The sequence below is a fragment of the Anomalospiza imberbis genome, chromosome W (genome assembly GCF_031753505.1).
Source record: "Anomalospiza imberbis isolate Cuckoo-Finch-1a 21T00152 chromosome W, ASM3175350v1, whole genome shotgun sequence".
Taxonomy (NCBI): Eukaryota; Metazoa; Chordata; class Aves; order Passeriformes; family Viduidae; genus Anomalospiza; species Anomalospiza imberbis.
In genome coordinates, this window is record NC_089720.1 from 1,508,562 (window position 1) to 1,517,982 (window position 9,421).

Genomic DNA, 9,421 nt, shown 5'->3' on the forward strand with positions numbered 1-9,421 from the left:
CAATACATTCGCGACTTTGTTGCCCTCAGTCGTGGCCTCTCACTCATGCAAGTTTTGGACTTATGGGGTTGGGTGGTGCTACAACAGGTGGCTTGTCAGCCATTATAATTAATGTGAAACATCCCGATGGCCAACAAGCTAACATCAGACCCTATGTTGCCCAGGCTCCTCAAAGTTTGTGGGGACGAGATTGCTTATCTCAATGGGGTGTCAAAATTACAACGGATTTTTAATAGGGGCCACTGTGATGCAGGGCGTTGAACGTCCAGTTGTAGCCTTGACATGGTTGACGGATAGACCTGTCTGGGTTGATCAGTGGTCCCTTACTACTGAAAGGCTTACTGCCCTGCAAGAATTAGTTATGGAACAATTACAAGCAGTACATATTGAAGAATCTTTCAGTCCTTGGAATACCCCTGTTTTTGTAATAAAAAAGAAATTGGGAAAATGGAGACTTTTACATGATTTACGGCAGATAAATGCTGTAATGGCAACAATGGGAGCTTTACAACCAGGCCTTCCTACACCCACAATGATTCCACAGGAATGGCAAATAGTTGTCATTCATTTGAAAGATTGTTTCTTTACTATTCCACTGGCTGAGCAAGACAAAGAAAAAATTGCTTTTACCGTGCCTTCCACAAATCATGTTGAACCCAATAAAAGAGATCAATGGAGAGTACTCCCCCAAGGTATGAAAAACTCGCCAACTATTTGTCAATGGTTTGTGGCACAGGCCTTGTCAAAAGTGCGAGAGCAATTTAATAACTGTTATTGTTATCATTACATGGATGATAACTTGTTGGCATATGACAACAAACAACAGTTATTAGCTCCTGTTCTGTTGTTAGCGTTCAGGAACACAATCACGGGATATGATTATATGCAGGTGCTTTTATTGCAGAGCTCTGGGAATCAGGGGTACAGACCCAAATCTGACTCCGACATGGCTTTTGAGCTGAACGTATTTTATAGTCTATCATTATATAACTTGCATATTAATTATTAAACTTATATTGTTCTATTGTATACATTGACTTTATCCAAGCATGAATTTCTCGTGATCTTTCTCAAGCCCCTGACCACAGTTTCCCATGACTATTCTTACGATTAAACAGTAATTATATTTAATTGCTAAACAATCATCATATCTAACAATTCCATCATTTATCATATACCAGCTACACAGGTGCAGTTCTAGCAAGTATAAGGCCTATACTTTCCCAGGTTATTTTCCCAGGGCCTACTAAGATTAATTTTCCTTCTAACTCCCTAAATCCTCATGATTTTAAAACCCTTTTTCCTATCACTGTGACAAATTTGAAAGCCTTTGGTCTGATTATTGCCCCAGAGAAAGTGCAGGAACACATGCTTTGGAAATATCTAGGTATGTTGGTGACTAACACTCAAGTTATGCCCCAACCTGTAAAACTAGACATTGATGTTAAAACTGTTACTGATGTACAGAAATTTGTTGGTGCAATAGGTTGGATTCAATCATATTTAGGCATAATTAATTATCAGATGCAACCATTGTTCGATTTGCTATCCGGGATCACTTCCTCTACTGATGAGAGGCAATTGACTCCAGCAGCAAAGAGGACCTTAGAAGAAATTGAATTAGCCTTAGCACACAGATTTGTTAACAGAATAGATACCTCTGTTGGTGTCCAATTGTTTATTTTGAAGGACCATGAAATACCATCTGGAATACTATGTCAATGGAGTGATAATTGGGAAGACCAACTGCATATTTTGGAATGGATATTTTCATCTTTCAGATCTCGGAAAACAGCTGCAGGACTTTACGAGCTTTTTGCAGATATTATCATCAAAGGTCGCAGGCGTCATGAGATTCTGGGATACGACCCTGTGACCATTGTGATACCTGTATAACAGTGGTATTTTGAATGGTGCTTTCAAAATAATCATGAGTTGCAATCTGCCTTATCTGGTTTTACAGGCCAAATAAAATACCATTTGCCTTCTCATCCTGTTCTAAAACTGACCAAGTGTCAGAATCCAGAATGTCCCTTGGACACTCTTGGATGTTCCGGGCCCAGGTCAAAAGCATTTGAGACCCTGGAATGCAGCCACAGACCCCTGTGGCTTTGAACTTGATCCATGGAACAATTTACCAACCTTCAAGGAAGAACAAGAAATCACAAAAGTTTAGATATTATACTAGAAGTAGTCACAAAGTGAAAGGAAGAATTTTTGAGTGCTGTACAGGGGGGTTTTAGGCCTTGTACAGAGGGGTCTGAGTTTTGTACATGGGGGTCAAAAGTTCTAAGATGGAGGGATTTGGGTGCGCCCTGTCCTCTTTCTTTCTTCTTCTTAACCTCCATGTTCTTGGTGATGTTGGCACTCACAGATTGGTTTAGAGTAGAAAGTCACTGTTCAATATAGGTGATGGGCATTGGGGAAAAACTATAAACATCTAATACGCAATGTATGATATAAAAGAGGGCACCAGCCCCCTGGGTGTGGGAGTGTGCCTTTGCCTGACTGCTGAACGGACCGCAGCAGCTCAGGGAGAAATCTTTTAGATAACATACAATAAACTACCTTGAGACCGGATGACTGAAGACTACTGAGTCTTTCTTTGGAAGCTCGGGTTGGAGGAGAGACTTTTCCACCTTTCCGGGCCACCCCAATCAGGGAGTGAGGCCTGACAACAACAACAGACCCCGCAACCAAGGAGATCCCTTTTGAAGGGAAGCAAATTTGTTCTCCTGTTCCAGTGGAAGGTATAACAGTTTTTACAGATGGATCAGGGAAAACCGGAAAGGCAGCTGTGGCCTGGAAAAAGGATGATCACTGGGAGTATGAGACAATGATTCAGCAAGGATCTCCTCAATTGATTGAACTTTGTGCTGTTCTTTTGGCTTTTTCTTTATTTTGTGATTCTGTAAATATAGTTACTGATTCCATTTATGTTGCTAATCTAGTAAAACATTTAGATCAAGCAGTGTTTTATAATATTCAAGAGAAACCCTTATTTACAATGTTAGTGAAGTTATGGACAGTTATTTGTGCTCGAAAACATCCTTATTTCATTATGCATATTCGTAGCCACACATCATTACCTGTATTTTTTGTTGAAGGCAATGCTTATGTAGATTCCCTAGTAGCTGCTGGTGCAATCAAAACTGTACCTAATTTGTTGCAGCAGGCAGTTTTGTCTCATCAATTTTTTCATCAGAGTGCTCAAGCTTTACAGCAGCAATTAAATTGTCTCCTGGTGAAGCAAAATAAATTCTTTCTTCTTGTCCTGACTGTCACATGACTCATGTTTCTCAGTATTATGGTACCAACCCTAGGGGTCTATCTGCTTTAGAGGAATGGCAAACTGATGTTACAAAAATGCCAGAATTTGGTCGCTTTAGGTATGTTCATGTTACAGTGGATACTTTTTCTCATGCAATGGTTGCTTCAGCATTCACAGGCGAAAAAAATTGTGATGCTATTCGTTATTTTTATCATGCCTTTTCTATCCTAGGTGTTCCATGTCACATAAAAACAGATAACAGCCCAGCATACGCTTCACAGAAAATGCAAGCATTCTTTCGTGTTCGGGGCACTGAGCATTCAGCAGGAATTCCACATGTTCCCACGGGCCAAGCGATCATCGAAAGGGCTCATGGTCTTCTTAAACGTCAGGTTCAAAAACAGAAAGGGGGAATGCAACAGGAGTCACCTCAAGTGAAATTAGATAAAACTCTTTATGTGTTAAATTTTTTGCGTCCCCTACCTGACTCACAGTTATCTCAAATTTTTACCATTTTTCCTCTTTGAATTCTAAGCAACCAGATTTTCGTAGAAATTTTAAGGTATGGGTTAAGGATTTAATTACTGGTATGTGGTCTGGTCCAGTGGAACTAATAACCTGGGGGAGAGGTTATGCTTGTGTTTTGACAGATAATGGTCCTCGATGGGTTCCTGCTCGCTGTATTAAACCTTATCTGGAGCGTGCAGGAAGGAATAGAATAGATGGTTCCGTAGCTGAAGCAGAACATGCAGATGACACTGGCTAAGGCCATATATCAGGACATGTATCTCATCCATCTTCATGTGTTTTCATAGTAATTAAAGGATGTGGGTTTCGTTTGCACTTATCAGGATCTTATTTTGAGCACTTTGGGTGGTTATAGTTTATTAGACATAAAATTTGATAGGATAGAGTAGTTAAATTTAAAAGCACTTATAGATGGATGAAGGAAGGGAATGATTGTGTTAAGAATGGGAATGTTAATTTTTGTTGATGGTTGTGATTGTTGTTTGCGTTTCCCATCTGCTTGGATTTTTGCAAAGGGCCCTGCAAAAATCCATAGCAGCTGTAATTACAGTTCAAAAACAAAAAGGGAGAATTGTGAAAGGGGCTAACAGTAGTCCTGTTAGCTAAAGGAGCGAGAAGAATCTGAGAAGCAAGAAGAAGCTGATAAGGAGCTCTCTTCAAGGCTGTTACCAAGGAGACCAAGTGTAAGAGCCCATCTGAAGCCCCTTGTTCTCCATTCTGCCTTCTGATTGCCACGAGAAAGAATCCCTTCCCCCACTGCAGTTCCGGCTTAGAACAGGACACAGTGCAGGTGGAACCACTGAACCATCATGCTAGCTGTTCCGAACAAGGCCTGGCAAGAACTTGGCAAGGAGTTGGCAAGGACTTGGCAAAGACCTGACATGGACCCAGCACGGGACAGCCTGATGCGCAGCCTGCTTCTAATCTCCGTTCTTAAGCTGAATGAACTTTTGGGGTGACTCCCGTGGTCCTTCATTGAAGACCCCTCATCTGCCTCATTACCACTGTGACAAATAAAGAATAAGAACCCTCCTCCCAAGGACTGAGAATGAGACCCCTACTATAGGGAGGAGGGGAATTTGGTGGTCTGACCATGAATGACATGACCTGTTTCCCTTCAGTAATTTCAATGAACTTATTCTTTATTGTATTCGTCTTGCTTTGGTGGTTTCTGTGGACTCACCTGTTCCCTCGTGGCGATTACAATGGACTTTCATTGTTACACTTGTTCCCCCCTCTTTCCTCTGTGGACTATAACTGGACCCCCGAGTCGACCAGAACTTCGGAGACTCCCCCGACATGACAGACGGATCCCCATCGTCTGGACCACTGAGGATCTCGCCTGTGTTGGTAGCTATTCCCATCCCCCTCTTCTCTCTCTCTCTCTCTATCCTTTTATCTCCTTTCTGATCTCCACTATCGCATTTACTGTTTTGGCCCCTAATAAAGGTGCATTTGTTGTGATTAACTGATAGTCCCTTGTTGTTTGCCTTTTTGTACTTTTGGGATCAGTGAAAAGAACCATCACGACACCCCGCAATAAGCGGATCGTGACACCAAGAGAAGAGAGGAACTGAAGAAAGATAAGGAGGGAACTTTGCAGCTGGACAAGAAAGTTAGCTGAAGTCACTGTTACTTTTCACCAATGGTGTTATGTTGAATTCTTGTGGCCAATAATTAGGGAAGAAGAAGTATAAACAATTAGAAAGTGTATAAAAGGACAGCTATTTCTGTAATAAAGAGTTGCCATCAGAAGACTGCTTAATGTCTCTGCTTTGTGTCGTGACTGCCTCAACAACGACAGAGATAGTGGCAACTAACATTGTCCGCCCAGCTTCTTTTCTCAGTGGAAATCAAGCAGTCCACCAGGATTGCCTGGAGACTGTTGAAGCTACTTACTCCAGCCGCCCAGACTTAAAGGACACTCCTTTGGATGTTGCAGAGACCTGGTTCACTGACGGGAGTAGCTACGTTGCCAGTGGAAAGCGACATGCTGGATATGCAGTCACTACCTGCAGAGAGGTAATTGAATCTGGACCCTTACCAACAGGCCCCTCTGCACAGAAGGCTGAGATAATTGCACTGACCCGTGCCTTGGAAATGGCCAAAGGAAAGAAAATAAACATTTACACCGACTCAAGGTATGCATTCGGAGTTGTGCATGCACATGGAGCCATTTGGAGAGAGAGGGGACTGCTGACTTCACAAGGGGAAAACATTAAACATGTGCAGGAGATAATCCGTCTGCTGGAAGCAATTCAGCTGCCTGAAAAGGTAGCAATAATGCATATTAAGGCACACCAGAGAGTGAGCTCAGAATTGGAGGAAGGAAATGAGCTGGTGGATAGAGAGGCAAAGGAAGCAGCAAAATGTGAGGTAACTATTGAAGGAGCTCTGATCCCAGATGGACAAATTTCCCTTGAAAGTAAGCCAGAATATATTAAGAAAGACAAAAAACTAATCGAGGGTCAAAAAGAGAAATATAACCATGAGGGGTGGGCTACCATTGAAGGGAAGCTGGTAATCCCTTCCCACTTGTTGTGGTCATTACTAAGGGAGGAGCATCAGAAAACACACTGGGGAATAGATGCCTTGAACACTTATTTGATTGAAAGAATCGTTGCCAGGAATTTATATGCCACTATAACTCAAGTGACCCAACAGTGTGATCTTTGCCTCCAGGCTAAACCCAAAAATACTCCCAGACCTAAACTTGGTCATATTGGGAGGGGCCATGGACCTGGACAGCAGTGGCAAATTAACTTTTCAGAACTCCCAAGGAAAGGGGAGTATCAGTATTTATTAGTATTAACAGATACATTTTCAGGGTGGCCAGAAGCATCCCCTACCAGAACTGTCAAGGCTGGAGAGTTTACCAGGGTATTATTACAAGAAATAATACCACACTCTGGAGTTCCAGCCACAATATCCTGAGATAGAGGATCACATTTCATTTCCAGGATAGTGCAACAGATTAGTACCCACCTGGGCATAGACTGGGAACTTCATACTCCATACCACCCCCAATCAAGCGGCCAAGTGGAGAAAATGAATCATCTGATTAAGCAACAAATTGTAAGACTGGGGCAGGAAGTTAATCTACCCTGGATCCAAGCTCTTCCACTGGCACTGCTGCGAATTCAAACTAAACCTAGAACTAAAGAAAGGCTGAGTCCCTTTGAAATGCTTTATGGAAGGCCATATGGAATACAAAAGGGAATGTCCACCCACATTGGGTAGGTAACATTGGCCACCTATATGGTGGCTTTAAGTAAACATCTCAGAGAAATTGAAAAACATGTGGCTGGAACTCGGAGCAGGGAGCTAGATGGACCACTACATAGCATACAGCCTGGGGATTATGTATATATTAAGTCTCTTACAGAAAAGACTTTGGAAGCACAGTGATAAAGGACCATTCCAGGTGCTTCTCACCACCTTCACTGCGATCAAGGTCAAGGACCAGAATGCCTGGATCTACCACTCTCGAGTGAAGAAGGCCCCAGAAGCCCCTTGGAGAGTGACACCAGGAGACAATGAACTGAGACTAAAACTTACTCGGGCAAAATGAGTATACTGCGGCCGGGGGTAGCTTGTAATTTCATTTACGGAATTGTTTTGTGTATAATTATAATTAGAGTCTTGGAATTAGAGAGTACCTCTATCCAAACCGATGCTGAATGGCCTTGGTCCCAGGCTTTTAATGAGTATACTGGATCCATGGCAGAACCTTTTGAGATAAAAGATTTAAACCTATCCACTGTAGTAATCCACAGGAATCAGGTATATGAGGAGCAGGAGTGGCAGGAACAGGAACTGTGGACACTTCAAGGAATTAGAGGAGAAGAAATTAGGGTAGGATGCCGGGTGATCAATGGGACCACTCATGAGAGGCCAGATGAAGTTAGTGTCTCAGCCTCTCCTGTATACAGGCACTGGGAGGTTTGTGACAGCCCAAGTAAATCAGATTGTTAGTGTAATTTCACATTAATACAGCCTGTAAAAGTGATTTGTCTGTGGGCTCATGATGCTATCAGGCTCTCATTTAAATTTAAAATAGATATTATACCTTTTACAATGGCAAGACCTAATACAACTCACACCAGTACTTAAGCAGCTCAGACCCAAACCAAACTTGAACCTAAAGTATATGAAATAGGCCCATATGTAGTGAGGAACATGGGTCAACAACAACTGTTGTTCAATCCAGAGTGGTCTCTCAAACGTGTTGAATTGCTAATGGAAATTAACATCTCAGAGATCCAACCAGCCTGCTCCTCTTTCTTAAGGATGTCCTTTGAGTGCTGGACAACATGGTTACAAAGACAAGTACACCTCAGGAGCAGAATAAGAAGGGATCTAACTGGGATATTAGGGACAGGATTAGGAGTTTTAGATTGAATTGATTCAGAAATACTGATGAACAATCTGGCCACTGCAGCAGGTGGTCTAGCAAAATTAAAACAGCCCTTACAGTCATCTCTATTGGCATTAGGAACTAGCCAGTGGCAGATTTCAAAAGTACTGCCAAAGTGGGAGAAGGCCAGGGATCAAGACCACAAGTTAATAGTAGAAGCGCTTAATACAGTTCAAGAGAATGTGTCCTTAGCTTTCAGCTGTATACAAGCACAGTTATGGATGCAGGCAACAGCAGCTCTGATCATACGGGAAGAAAGTGAAGGTGATTTTCCAGCTGAAATTTGAAAGATTGCCTGGGATAATGCGATTGATTTAGAAAGAAAGTTTCAATCCTGGTGGACTATGGTAAATTTTACCTATGGTCCTGCTTCTAATGTGGCCACTGCCTTTGTGCTTACTATATGTAATGCCACTGTTTATGTGATCCACCCCATCATCGCACTAACATTAAATCATAAAAGACAGTGCTCTACCCGTCAGAGCATAGGTTGTGGGCATGAAAGGTAAGTGAAAAGTGGCAAACAGTAAACTTAGAATCTTGTGTTACTAGGGAACAACTAGGATTCATTTGTGAAGGCAATAGCATTAATGCTCAAGATGTGTGTCTTGACACTGAACAAAGTATTTGCCAGTGTTACAGCCTGGGGTTCCCGGGGCCCATCTGACCCCGGCTGCCGTAGGTGTCCCGGATAGCGCTGGGCTGATAAGCACAACCTGTCCAGGTCCCTCAGGCTAGCTCCCAGCTGCAAGAAATCTTAGCAAGCAGCTCAAATCTTAAGTGAGATCAGCTCATTGGTGAATTCATCTCTTCAGTGATTTCAGCTCTTTGCTTGCTCAGTGCCTCAGGCAGACGCAGGGAGAGAGAGGAGAAGGCTGTATGAGGTTCCACAGCGGCGTCTTTATTGGCCGCTCCTGCGAAGGGTTTCAGTGACAGCTCTTCTGCCGAACTGGGCAGAAATGGGGGTTTATAAAGGGTACAGGGGTTTTAGGAAATGGTCCAATAGTAACAGTCGAGGCAAATATGACCTATCATCTTACAGAGAGATAACGAGGGTCCGAAGGCAGAAGAGGGGCTTCTTTGGTCCAGTCATCATGACTAGGCATCTCTTATCTTAGGCAAGTGACTGCCAGGGAGGCCTTGCAGGGCCTCTGGCTGCTACATGCCACTTTGAGATTCATCCAGTCACTGATCGGAAAACTGTG

General features: G+C 42.8%; 1 long non-coding RNA gene across 1 annotated transcript; it reads left to right on the forward strand.

Annotated features, from left to right (window-relative positions):
• Nucleotides 1–5,660: 5,660 nt before the first annotated feature.
• On the forward strand, nt 5,661–7,469 carry LOC137464298 (uncharacterized). The gene is made up of 2 exons (XR_010994163.1): nt 5,661–6,170; nt 7,175–7,469. It is a non-coding gene; the product is annotated as an uncharacterized lncRNA (long non-coding RNA).
• Nucleotides 7,470–9,421: the final 1,952 nt, after the last annotated feature.